Source organism: Myiozetetes cayanensis, unplaced genomic scaffold (assembly GCF_022539395.1).
Source record: "Myiozetetes cayanensis isolate MyiCay16 unplaced genomic scaffold, myiCay2020 scf5-8, whole genome shotgun sequence".
NCBI lineage: Eukaryota > Metazoa > Chordata > Aves > Passeriformes > Tyrannidae > Myiozetetes > Myiozetetes cayanensis.
The window spans coordinates 53,051,365-53,066,192 of NW_026087742.1; the positions used below are offsets into that span (position 1 = coordinate 53,051,365).

Sequence of the window (14,828 nt, forward strand, 5' to 3'; positions counted from 1 at the left end):
CCCTGAAGCCTTAATTTTAAGAACCTTTCAATCTTCAAATAAAATCAGTCCAATGAATATTCATAGTGGGTGTGGTAAACATAAAACCCCCCCTGTAGCTATTTTAATGAAATCTAGTTAGCTAAATAATCAATTCCTAACCTAACAAATTTGATAATCAGTTTCCTCAAAGATTCATGTTAGTATTTTTTTTTTAATAATTAATGGCAAGTTCTTAAACCTTTTGACTACACTAAAGACCATTCTCTTGAGCTTGTGTCTTAAATGAAAAATAAGAAATATATCTTAACAACCTTCACAGGACAAAGCCTAGAGAGTTTCATTAAAAAGAAAAAAAATTAGTAAATCAAATACAATTGCTTTACTGGTGAGGACTGGGGATAATTTTTTGTTGTTTTTATGAGAAGATGGGTATAATGTCAGAAAATGTAAAAATGATACAATGGCTTGCCTACACAGTTTACTAATGCTCAGTGTGGATATCAGTTAAGTTAATAAATGCCTGTGTGCAAATATATACAAGTCAATTCTACACCATCCTGGAGTTCAGTGATAATCAAAGCAACAAAAAAAATGTGATGTGTTGATGTATTTTGGGATACCAAGCCTAAATTTAAAGTTAGAGTTTGATTTGATTATTTTTCTTCATACTTATGCAAATTACATAAAGAGTTTATTTGGGGAGGGTTTAATTGTTTAGTTTTGGTTTAAGAGGTTATAATTTTCTCAGTGATCCAATGTATTATGATATCAGGACAATGGAAAACACCCAGAACATAACGAATTTGAATTAAAATTAAAATTTAAAAATAAAAAAATAAAAGGATAAAATTTGTTTTAATTTTAATGGAAACCAAGATTTACACAGAATTTTCTGAACTTACTTTTGTAGCTGACTCTCCTTGTTTTCCGCATGTGAAACTAGGAATTCATAGGTGTATTGCAAAGCCCAGTTTAAAACAAAACCAAAAACTAACACAGCATTTTTGAGAATATTTCATCCAATAACCCAAGTAATGTATTGCAAAAATTATACCTGAAAGGTAAGCTAATTAATACAAGTTTTAAATTTCAATTGATGCTAACAGAAGCAGCTGTAGAGATGATTAGCTTTTTTACAAATTTAAGAACACTCGTTATCTCCCTTATTTGCATAATGTTTTAACCTAATGTTCAGACAGAAATGTAAAACTTCTAAAATTACTTTGCTTCTGTCAACATAGATGCTGACAGATCATTTCATTCCAATTTTTTTTGTTGTTCAAATTCAACAAAATAAATTGACTGAACTGTGCACTTGATATTAACTGGAGTCAATAATTCGAAAAAAGAAACAAGGATACTCATTGATAACCTTTCAAAACACTAAAGTGTATTAACAACAAAAAAACCCTCAAACCTCCACATAAAACAGTGAATGTAATGTTGAAGTGGACTCAAACCTCCTCATGATACATTGCAAGGGATAAATCATTTGTATTCTAAAGGGATACAAACTTAAAAAAACACATTAGAAACTAATATAGATTAAGGATATTCTATTAAATGGAGCAACAAGTGAAACAAAAGGATCTCGTATTGACACTGAATTTTACCTAAAAATCAAAACTCATAGAATAACATGACAACTTAAAAGTATTTGTAATATTTAAAAAAATATGAAAATAATTTTTTTTAATGGACAAAAATATTGTTTATATATGTCATACAGTTATTTGTAACTATTTCTTTGAGACTGATGTTTGGTTCAGAACTCAATTGCACAGCACCAGTACCAGTGGTAAAGAACTTTTAACAGCAAAGGCACTTGTTCCTCCCAGAAAAAAAATTGTGAAGTATGTGTTAAAAGTAGTTGGAGCTTCTGGTACAGATTGCAGCAGGTAGACCATTTTTAATAACTAGTTAAATTGCATTCTTACATGGATGGGGATAATGTCAAATCTGAATCAACAGAAAGGAAATTAATTCTTCCTTACTTTTGACAGAGCTTCTTGGAAGTTCCTGCAAGCCAGATTTCTGAAAACCTACATCTGGAAGAGCAGACAACAGTGCTTAACTTAGAGGTTCATTTAATTCTCAATATACCTATGTTTAGTCTAGTGTAAATAGAATGATTCTGAGTTCAAGCATACTATGTTTGGGACCTTGCTGTGTACAAGCCCTCATCTACTACTTCCTTTGTTTGCTCGAAAAAGTGAATCTAAATGGTTGGTTTTTAAAGTTGATGTGAATTTCTACACAGCCAAACAATCTCAGCAGTGAGCCCTGCAGGATCCCATGTAAATAAAAAACATCCCAGAAGGTAAATGAAGAAGCAGCCTATAAAAGGACTGTAATAGTAAAAGAAAGACAACAGGGGAATATCTTAATTAATGTGTAATTTTCTTGTCTACTTATTCAGTATGGTAAAAATTGGATTTTCAGGTTGCTACAAAATAAGTTCCTTGTTAGAAACAAGGCTTAATGCATCAATTCTAGCTTTATTCTAGTATCGAGAATAACCTTTTAATATTTATTCAATAAATTTCCATTTATTTAGGTGGTACTGTAAAAGAGAAATCAATAGATCTTCACGGAGATTTAACTGTTTATCTACCTACCACATTCAAATCTGGAGCCCCTGGTAGTCTAGTGGTTAAGGGCACGGCGCTGTCACCGCCGAGACCCGGGTTCGATTCCCAGTCAGGGCCACTCCCGGGCTGATGGAGCTCGTTAACCCTTAAAAAGGCAATCCATCTACGTCCTGAGGACCTCACTGCCACCGTCCAAGCTTGCTTGGCCCCGGCAGATGAACCTTAGGATTAAAGGGTGGGCTCAGTTCCGCGCACACTGCGTCTCACCTAAAAAAAATCCAATGCACAGGCTGGAAGGTGGAAAGACCTTCCCCGGATCTTCACTCGCGAAGACTGGCCATATATATACATTCAAATCTAACCAATTGCCTTCCCCCTAAAAATGTAGCGTATATGACTTCAGCAAAGCCTTCCCATATGACCATCAAAGAGATTTGTACTCCATGAAAAAATCAGCTGGAAAAAAAAAAAAGAAAACAGTTATAGTGTATCAAGTTATAAAATTTTCAAATATTTGTTAGATGTGACTTTTTATTGTTGATACTTTATATTCAACACTTAATAATAGGTAGATGTGTTTATTTAAACAATTATAGTTTACAGTTACAAATGTAATTAGACAGGATTACTTGCACAGCAGTTCATTTACATAACGTAATCTATTTTATACCAGTCCAAATTCCCTTGGTATAAAACAGAATAGAAAATTCTTATTTTTATTAAGGTATTTTTGATCAGTTAATCAAGACAATGTTTCAGTTTCAAGTTACAAGAAAGCAAATACATTTTCAACAGCAGCTTTTTTTTTTTTCTTTTTTTTTAGGGTTGAAAAGATACAATGGGATTAACATAGTCTCCAACAATAGCAGTATTTGTTACAACATTTATGCCATTATGCTGAAATGTTCTTTTACAGTATTAACATTCAGTCAAAGTCTTTTCTGTAATATATGCCTGTCATTAAGAGCAGCAGTGAATTCTTTCAACATCACTCTTTAAGCAAAACACATGAATTTTATACTGCTTCTCCACTATACGGATGTAATTGAATAATTCTGAGAATCACAGATGGTTGAGATTGGAAGGGGATTCTGATGGTCATCTTATTCAACACCCTGGTTCAGATGGGGTCACTTAGAACTGTTTTCCAAGGACCATGCCTAGGCAGCTTTTTAATATCAAGGGGTGAAGACTCTATCATCTCCCTGGGCAACTTAGCATCACTGCATAGTCACCTTCACAGTAAAAAAGCATTTCCTGAAGTTCAGACAGAGCCTCCTAAGCTACAGTTTGTTCCTGTTGCCTCCAGTCTTGTCACTGGACACCACTGAAAGAGTCTGGCTCTGTCTTCTTCATACCTTCCCATCAGATATTTATATACTTGCATGACATCACCTTAAGGCTGCTCTTCACCAGACTAAACAGTACTCACTTCTCCCAGCCTGTCCTCATATGTGAGGTGCTCCAGCCTCTTATTCATCTCAGTGGCCCATTTCTGCAGTCTGTCCAGTAGCTTCCTATTCATCTTGTTATTCAGAATAAGTAAAATAATCTTTTAAAGGAAGATACAGTATCATAGGCTTAAATAAAGACAAAAGATGACAGATAAAGCTGGAGTTTCAGTGTACTTCAGGGAAGTGTCTGAAGCAGTCTTTCCAATGTGTGAGAGAAACCTGAAGAACAGTAATGAGGCAAGGACATGACACAACATTCTCTCTTGAGATTTCTTGGTGGATAAGTATCACTTTTGGAGTCTATAGACCATGTTTCCACCGTCGTTACTACTTTATGGTAGTTGCAGCAAGGTCTACTGTCATAGAAATTTTAACAAGATTGCTCTGTCTTCAACAACTTTTTCACTCAATATAAGTATTTTATAATTCTTTGTTATGAATTTCAAAAATTATGTTTCTGACTAAGGGGATGTTACCCTCCAGTCCAAAAGCTTCAAGCTTTACCAGGCATTACACTTTAGTTTCGGACTTCAAGAGATTTCACTCACATTAACTCTTACAAAGTCTTTGGTTCTTTAATACCTTGAGTTTGCATCCAGAGAAAAAGCTTCACTCTTTTATCTAAGATATTTCTTTTAATTTATTGAGAAAATGGGTATTATGGCAAAAAGGCTTTACAGGAGCAACATGCAATCAAGGAAAAGGATTCCACAAAAGCATTACACAAATAGCAGGCTAAAGGACTTCCCTACCTTCCTCCAAACAGCATTCTGAGCTCTACTTCTACACCATTATATATATATACATATATATACACACACACACACATATATATAAAATGAGAAGCATTCATGAAATATGAAGAACTCTGTACTAAATTTCTACCTAACACTACACAAATATTCAATCTGTTGCCTTTTATGAGAAAGAATAGAGGCATTTTCTTTTAATGCTATTAGATCTCCTTTTGTAACTATATGCTAATGCCATATACATCCCATTTATTCCTCACATTTACCTTTGAGCATCACATAAAGCTTCAGATAACTTAAACGGAAAACTTTATTTCAAAAGGAAAACAAAAAATACTGCATTTCTGGGTCTGAAAAATCATTAAATCTTTCATTTTCAGTGAATATTGTGTAAACCTGGATAAAATCCAGAGCATCAGGAAACCTGGGGGTTTATGCTTCAAAATGCCAAATGTTATTGTGCCTTCCAGCTCAAGGTCTATATCTGTAAATGGTGTTAGGTCCAGGGGCAAATTATTCGTTGTGTACATGGTGATATAAATGGTAATCAAAGAAAACAAATATGTATTTTAGCATACTCCTGAGAGAGACTGTTGAGTTCATACTTGCAGTGTAAAATTAGTTGCCTTATTAAAACCAGTCTAATCTGGAAAAAAACATTTTCTAAATTACCAACCAGGATAAATAATTTTTGAAAAATTTGGCTATAATTTTTCCTTTCTGGTTTATAGCAACTTTTTATCCTAAATGTGACTTATGCTATCATTTTAAACAAAAATTAGTGAATATTATTTTAATTGCCAGATTATTGCAGAAGTGCTTGTTGCAGTGAATATCAATGTTTTAAAAAGACAGAGGCTCATTTTCCCTCCAGGGTTAATAGATTAATGCTGAAAATTATACTGTGTACAAATAGTTGCAATGGTTATGCACCAAACTAAGGGAATTTTTCCTCAATGGAACCTTTTCAGGAGCTATGATAGCTTGTTATAAGAATTACATGTAAGATTTAATTTTTAAATTTTAGCAGTCTGAACCATAAAATAAAAATGCTAATTACTGTCAGAGTCAGCTGGTCATAGCCCTTGGCAAATGTGGTGAATTTTGGGAGTTAAAAAAAAACCATTAAAAACAATATTCATTTTGAGAGGACAACTTCTTAAGAATACCTGGGTGAAATGTGTAGCATTATACTGAAAAGGTCATTATTTGAGGTTCTTCTTTGCCACATGACTACCTTTGCTAAAGAACTATTGTTCTGACCAAAATTTCTGGTCACTGAAAAGCCATTGAAAATAACTTGGACATAAGGCCAGAATATGTCTGACTAAAGGTAGGTATGTAGACTCAAGTTAATTTCCTTGAGTCCTTCTGTATTTTTGTTAGGAAATAAATGCATTTTTAGTATATATTCAGTCTAGTTTATGCTGTACATTTTCACTACAACAATATGAATTTTACAGCAAAAGTACCTCTGAACAGACAAAAGTGTGACTGGTTCTAGTGACTAGAGAATATACATTTTCAACTGACCAGATAAATCCCATCCAAAGACATGTAAAGTATGTTTTTAAAGGACTTAGCAACTGAATTGCAAATAAGCTCTTCTGAAAACCCTACTAGGTTTTTATGTCACTTAAATTCCCTCTAGCAAACTTTACATACTTAAAGAAGAAATTAACTTAGGATTAAGTTAATTTCTTGTCACTCTTAGGTGTCTTGTATGTTCAGTTGACAGATCTTAAGAGATTTATCTAATTTTCTGTTTTGTAATGTAGAAAGAACACAAAATGAAAATATGCCTAATTTTTGCATCTCATTTAAATGACTACAGTCAATTGTATTGAATAAAGATCCAAATTTATTTTGAACTAAATTAAAATACAGGGAAGAAAACTGATTTCACTTAGGAAAAGATTATAGGTAGATGGAGATATGCCCCTAGAGCTGACCTAAATTTCTCTATTCTTTCTATAACTATCAGACAGAAGTAGTTACCAACTGAGTACAATTTGACTCTGCTTGAGGTGGAAATAAATGACATGCAAAATTTATCTATTTTTGTACATCGCAACACCTTAAAGTATGAATACTGCAAACTATGAATAACAATTGTAATCTCATCTGTCTTGTGCAACAAGATGATACTTTTCTAATCTACTAGGAAATTACATGAACATTCAACCAATCCCAAATATAGTAAAACCTTCATATGTATGGACTTAAGAAAGTTTTCAGTAAGGTATTTTGGAAGATGTCGAATGTGTTCATTTGCTTTGGAGAATAAAGTAGTGTATGACATGTCATTCTCTCCAAGAACATTCCATAGCTCTATTTAACTTTTGTAATATGTATATGGAACCTATTTCCCAACCATTTTCTTTGTCCCTCACTGGAACTGCCCAAAGTTAGGTTGGTTTTTAATGTACATCTATACTGTTCTTGTTCACTCACAGATCTTGGTCTCTTTGTTGCATAAATATTATCTCTGGATTGCCTTTGGGATTAGTCAAAGATTTCCTGCATGTGCTTTGGGTAATAGTTCACTCCACAAATAGCACTTTCATGGGAAAAGGAGAGATTTCCTCAAACCCTTGCGTTTTATTTGTTTGTCAGTGCCCCAGAAGAGCTGAGACCCTTGTGCTCAACCCATGAGCCAGCAGTGTGCCCAGGTGGCCAAGAAGGCCAGTGGCATCCTGGCCTGGATCAGGAATAGTGTGGCCAGCAGGAGCAGGGAAGTGATCCTTCCCATGTACTCAGCACTGGTGAGGTCACACCTTGAGTGCTGTGTCCAGTTCTGGGCCCCTCAGTTCAGGAAGGATATTGAGGTGCTGGAGCAGGTCCAGAGGAGAGCAACAAGGCTGGTGAAGGGACACAAGTCCTGCTGAGGAGAGGCTGAGGGAGCTGGGGTTGCTTAGCCTGGAGAAGAGAAGGCTCAGAGGAGACCTCATCACTCTCTACAACTACCTGAGAGGAGGTTGTAGCCAGGTGGGGTTCGATCTCTTCTCCCAGGCAGCTATCAGTAAGAGAAGAGAGCATGGTCCTGAGCTCTGCCAGGGAAGTTTAGGTTAGATATTAGGAAGAAATTCTTTACAGAGAGGGTAATCAGGTATTGAAATGGGTTGCCCAGGAAAGTGGTGGATTCTCCGTCCCTGAAGGTTTTTAAGATGAGATTGGATGTGCCCCTTGGAGCATCACGCTGAAAAAGATTGTGAATATAAGTGGTGCAAGAACTCAGCCTTGCTTCATATTATTACAATGAGGTTAAAATGAACCAAGTTCTTCCATGGTGAGTGACTTCACCACTGTTGCTGGTTCAGCATCAAGACATCTTCTGTCTCCATTGGATGAAGACCGCTATGCTGTTTATCAGCTACAAAGTACCATCGAGTTCCCCTTCCTGCAAGGATTTCAACAGAGACTGGCCAAGGTGTTTCCACTCTGCTACACCCTCCATTTCATCCCCTTAACATGTGCTTGAGGTTGCAGATTGTGTGTGTAGGGAATCATCACAGAAAGTTTCAGATGTACCAACTGCATTCCATCCAGGGAGTAGCAACTTCATTTCATGCTATAATTTCTGTACTGTCATAACTTCTGTTAAGATGTGAACAAAACTTTTGAGTTTCCTTTAATTTTACCCCCAGCCATTTTTCCACAAACAGTCGTTAAACAGTATGAGCAAAACTTCAAATAGTTCATCTCCTTCCATATTATTCAGAGCTCATACAGTGTTGAAACATTCTTGGTGTGTTCAAATATCCTTTATGACAAAATGTATTTTCCTGTTTCCCCGTTAGCACCATGAAGCTTGAAATGACCTGCCATCCCACAAAAGTAAGATTTGCTTTAAATTGTGCGGGGACAATATATGGGACATCTTAAGTTGTAGCATTAAGTTGCAGTCTGTCTCATCAAGAGAGGCTGTGAGTAAGCTAGACATACACCTTTTGGATAAAACGCAGACTTATCTATCCTTAGAAATGCAGCTATATATCCTTATTGCACATAAATAATTTAAGAATAAATAATAGTTTTTATAGTAAAAGAGCTTATACCTAAATGTGCTCCTTGATGAACCTGTTTATGAAGTTCTAGATTTTAAAATAAGCTTTTCTTTTTGTAATAAAAAAGTTTTGAGCTGGTAATATAAATCACTATTTGTTTTGTTTTCTACTGTAGCAGATTGTACTACTCCTGGGATTTGTCTTTCGTCTTTCCAAAGATTTTATTACAATATGTAATAAAGTTCTATGATGTATCATCTTTATTATATTAATTCCTACAAGGAGTATTTTTGTACCCTGAAGTTCTTCTTCTTTAGTTGTTTTAATCTGTGCTAGGCTAGTTTCTCTAGATCAAAAGATTAAAAATTTCTAACTCCTGAATTGATTGGAACATAGCAGCACTATAAATCCTTGTGATAGATTTTCCTGCATCAAAATTAGGTCAGCTTTATTACTTACTTTGCAGTTGTTTCTTTTTGTATGAAATGGTATTGACAAAAAGAGCAAGTTAGTTTATATAGTCTAGTATAAAATCCTTATTTACTTTATCAAACGTTGGTACTAGATATGTTCATGGTATTTTAGGAGAGTGTATTACATGTTTGTGACATCTTTTTCTTTTTATTTTTTCCAGAAAATATCTCTTAGACAGAAGTATTAATTCTAATTTAAAATACAGCATGAAGATTATACATTTGTAACATTAAACAGGTTTCAGAAGAAAGGCTGGACTAAAGTTCTAAAAACTATTTTTTCTGGCAGAAAAAAAATAAATATTGATTAATTTTTGTGGTGGACAAAATTATAGGATTGAACTTGTAAGAATTTCCAGATGTTTTACATTGTGGACTGTTTTCTTCCAGTCTTGCTCTAAAACAACTTTTATTACCTTAGTGGTTTTCAATCATCTGCACAATACAATCAGCTTTTCTTCAGGAGGGGAATTGTCTGTATTTTCTTACTGATCTTCTCAGTAGTAAAATTGCTATAGATCCCTAATGTGTCCCTCTGTACCATCCTGAAAATATTTCTTTACTTCCAGTGAAGGAGTAATGTTCTGTTCTTCCCATGGACTTCTACCTGACCTGGAAAGCAACAAGAGGAGACAAACAGTGTGTCCATCCATATCCTTTAAAAAGCAGAGAACACATATTTATTGTGAAAAAAAAAAAATAGAAAAATTGGAATCCACTATACCATTCAAAGCAAAAATAAACCACAAACTCCCAGAACAAGAGAAATCTGTTTATCTTGTCCAAAACATAGATAGCTTCCATTACTATCTATATGTTGATAGAGCAACTTTTTAAACATGCTTACCCACAGATATTCTTGCATTTGCATTGAATCTTCTGAAAAAAAACAAAACACAAATCTTTGCTTTGCTTTTTCTTTTTGACAGTCTATCTAGTTTGACTGTGGGGTTTGGTATTTCTTTTGTTATTGTTGTTGATGTTGTTCTTTTTGGTTTTTTATTCCCCTTTTTTTCTCACATAATGTTATTGATGTGTTCTCTAGTCTACTGTTGCTGCCAGGATGTCTGTCACTTGCTTTGGTGAGGATCAGGCTGCAGACGGAAACTCATTTTCAGTGGACACATGGAGAGGTTTCTTGGCAGTAATGGTAGAAAGCATCTAAAATGAGAAGTGTCATCATGCTATAAGAAATGGGTTCAAAATAAAGCACCTTTTATTGTGTCTTCAGCTTGAGAAAGTCAGACTCCCATATTCATCTCTCCTCCCTTCTTCCCTTCCTTCCTTCCTCCTTCCTTCCTTGCTGCCTCCCTCCCTCCTTTTTCTCCCTTCTCCTTCCCTCCCTCTCTCTATCACAGCTATTAGTTTCATCCAGGTTTATTCTTTCCATGTACTGTGTAATTCTTGCATAGTTTTAGAAACTGGTTTTCCTAGGAACCAAAACTAAATGATATAAAGAGCCACTGTGCCCCAGCAGGCTAGGAATTAACTCAAATGCATACAAATTGATACAAAAATATTCTCAAAACAATCAATTTTCCCTGCTTTTCTTTTGCTATCCCCAAAACTAAAATTTTCATTCACACAAAGTAAAAATCATTGGTTAGTTTAAAGAAGAAATCATAAAGAAGAATCATAAAGTGCATCTGAAAACAGCCTAAGATTACTATCAGTACATATATATTGCAAAAGACCTACAGACTTCACAGTTCTCTGAAAAACAGTTTTGTATAATGATAAATACTTGTGTCTAGCCTCCATCACCTGAATATTTTATTTTTACCCTATGCCAGGAATCTAAGATTCAAGCAGACATCCTAATGAGAGTGCATGCTGTGACAATCTGCTGGGTAAGCTACTATATGCAGAGCAATTTCATTATTTTCAATATATGTGGTCTACCTATGAATACTTGATGTTTCCTTTTACTCCTATCTCATCAAATTCAGGTAAAGATCTATGAAAAGGCAACAGCGAAAAAAACTCCTGAGTGATATAAACACCTTCTTAGCTTTGCATTTATAAGCCATTTTTTTGTTAGTGTAATTGAATTTGCTGATAAGCACCTGTGACTGTTTTGTGCGGTTGTTCTTAGATTAGTAATACCTTCTCCTAACCTAATATACAACAGCAATTTTTGTCTGTTCGTGATTCCTTAGCTAACAAAATTAGGTTCTGCATAAAATACGTTTACTGTTGAGTCTATGTTGTCAGAAGTTTCAAAACAGCAAGAAGCAAGATCTGAGAGGAAGAAAAAAACCTTATCTTTTCCTACCCCCTGTTCCATTCTGCATGACATACAAATACCAGTAGTTTATTATGAATAAGAATATATTATAATTCAGTAGCAGTAAAACATCATAACTTTAAGGTAATAAGTAATGATTTGAATACCTGCTTTAATCTAGCAAATTTAGTTTCTTATGGCTTCTTTGACATATCTAGAACAGATAGGGCAGAAATATTGAAGAAAGGATAACCCTACAGCGTCAGAATTGAAGTTTGTAATGCAGCCATGCAGGGTGTAGAGCATCCCTTGTACTTTCATGCAGATTATTTCAGACAGCTAAATTCTGAAGTCAGTATGAATCAAAATGGAGCCTACCTTTTCTCCTGTAATATTATCTGTAATAACTATTCTTAGTAACTCTGTTGTGACAAATATTTTGCTTCAAATACTCTTCTGATCTCAAGAGCAATTTCAGTCACCTCGAGAACAGAAATTTGTACTTCCTGAACATCAAAATTATTCATCTAAAGGACTATTTGACCAAAGCTGTTATATCATCAAGATGGCTTTGCACATCTTCACAATTCAAAATATTTATCTATTTGAATATATCACTAACTGGAAGAGAAAGACTACAACAATAGCTATAAATATTGTCTTTAATTTTAATAAACTATATAGTGCTATTTGGTAATAGCCCTCTGAATAGGCATTTAAAAATCACATAAAAGATACTTTGATTTCTAAATTTAGTGGTAAAACAATTTTCCTAAACCTTTAGTTCAAATTTAAATCAAGGAGGATCTTCACTTATCTCTTAACCAAAAGTTATTGTTTCAAATTTGCAGATGACACCAAGTTGGGGGGGAGTGTCAATCAGCTGGAAGGCAGGAGGGCTCTGCAGAGAGACCTGGACAGACTGGAGTGATGATCTGATTCCAACAGGATGAGGTTCAACAAGGCCAAATGCCGGGTCCTGCACTTTGGCCAAAACAACCCCCTGCAGCGCTTCACGCTGGGGACAGAGTGGCTGGAGAGCAGCCAGGCAGAAAGGGACCTTGGAGTTTGGATTGACAGGAAGCTGAATATGAGCCAGCAGTGTGCCCAGGTGGCCAAGAAGGCCAATGGCATCCTGGCCTGGATCAGGAACAGTGTGACCAGCAGGATGAGGGAAGTGATCCTTCCCCTGTACTCAGCGCTGGTGAGACCACACCTGGAGTGCTGTGTCCAGTTCTGGACCCCAGAACAACCAGATTGGTGAAGGAACTTGAACACAAGTCCTATGAGGAGAGGCTGAGGAAGCTGGGGTTGTTTAGTCTGGAGAAGAGGAGGCTCAGGGGTGACCTCATCACTCTCTACAACTACCTGAGAGGAGGTTGTAGCCAGGTGGAGCTTGGTGTCTTCTCCCAGGCAGCTATCAGTAAGACAAGAGGACATGGTCCTGAGCTCTGCCAGGGGAAGTTTAGGTTAGATATTAGGAAGACACTCTTTACAGAGAGGGTAATCAGGCATTGGAATGGGCTGCCCAGGGAAGTGGTGGATTCTCCATCTCTGGAGGTTTTTAAGATGCGACTGGATGTGGCACTTAGTGCCATGGTCTAGTAACTGTGGTGGTAGTGGACCAAGGGTTAGACTTGATGATCTCAGAGATCCTTTCCAACCCGGGTGATTCTATGATTCTATGAAATTTGTAGCACCTTTCTTTCTCCAAATCAGTTTCTACTATTGATAATAAGCACTAGAAAGGTATTATTCTGTTTCCTGTGTCCTTGTACTCTTCCTTGTCACTCAATTATTTACCTAGGTGAACCATTGGCGAGAACTAACAGACTGTTATTAATTTCTGTCTAATCACAGAAACACAGAATGGATTAGGTTGGAAGGGATCACAGTGGATTATCCTGTTCAGCCTTCCTGCTCAAGCAGAGAGCACATTGCACAGGATTGCATCCAGATAGCTCTTAAATATCTACTGTGAGGGACACTTCACTACTTCTCTGGGCAATCCATTCCAGTGTATGGTCACTAGTATAGCATGGAAGTTCTTCCCCATGTTCAAGTGGAACTTCCTGTCATCAATTTCTGCCTGTTGCCTCTTGTGCTATTGCTTGGCACCACAAGAAAAGCCTAGCTCCATTCTCTTGACACCTTCCCTTCAGATACTTATATACATTGGTGAGGTGCCCTCTCAAGTCGTCTCTTCTCAAGGTTGAACATTTCCAGCTCCCTCAGCCTTTCCTCATAAATCAGGTGCTCCAGTTCTTTTGTTAATTTGTTACTGGACATCTGCTGAACCTGCTCCAGGAGCTTCATGTCTTTCTTGTACTGAAAAGCCCCAAACCGGACACAACATTTCTGATGTAGCCTCACCAGGGCTGAGTAGAGAGGCAGTATCATCTCCCTTGGCCTGCACCTGACAGTGCTTCCAAATGCACCCCAGGATACCACTGGCCTTCTTGAGACCAAGGGCACACTGCTGGCTCATGAACAGTTTGTTGTCCACCAGGACCCCTGGGTTCTTCTCCAGAATATTCTGATAGTAAATTATTTCCACAGTTGTCAATTTCCTTACTGGAAATATAATTTTTAATGTTCCAAGTTTTTTAGTTTTATTTCTATTCCTATATGATAAATATTTTTCAAATATCTGCCATCTCAATTTTTACAATCAAAATTTTTGAAGTCAAAATAAAAAGGCAGAAGAGTGCTTATCATAGGTATGATATATTTTATGTTAGGAAACCTTGATTAAACAAGATGCAAAGTGATCTGTGATTCAGAAAAAAAAAAAAAAACATTTGGAGATATTGATACATCTTCACTAACCTACTAATTATTTGATAAGCCCTAACAGCACCCAGTGACATCACAGTTCTCCTCTGAACCACAAACTTGAGATGTCTTTCACAGAGGTTATGGACAAGGTGGAGATGAAGGATTCTTCTGTGTGCATAGAACTGACTGAAGTACACAGTTGCTATTCACCAGGCTTTCTATCTGGGCCTGGGGATTCAGAAGCCAAGCCTAGAAGTCTGGCTGTCTAAATATAAGTTTACCTCCTGATAATTTTTGTTCAACCATGAGTGATTGAACATACAAGGTATTTCCTGTGAAATGAATGCAGGAAACTCAGGACAAATCCGGAGTTGTACAATTTAATTTGCGTACAATAAAAACATAAAACCTGGTAACATCTGCACCACAACAGGGTTTATTTTACTGCCTACAATTGCAACACCACAATTACAGGGAAATTCAATATAAAAAATACATTACACTTCATTATGACCTCTAAAGCAAATTATGAGGTGTGTATTTAGAGTGAACACATTCATTCTT

General features: G+C 36.1%; 1 long non-coding RNA gene across 2 annotated transcripts in view; it reads right to left on the reverse strand.

The window, feature by feature from the left end:
- Nucleotides 1-2,646: 2,646 nt before the first annotated feature.
- The window catches only part of LOC126649650 (uncharacterized), a 564,626-nt gene continuing 552,444 nt past the window's right edge, over nt 2,647-14,828 (reverse strand). For both annotated transcript variants that reach the window (XR_007631110.1, XR_007631109.1), the window contains exon 3: nt 2,647-2,751. This is a non-coding gene — a long non-coding RNA (uncharacterized LOC126649650). The remainder of the gene's footprint in view (nt 2,752-14,828) is intronic.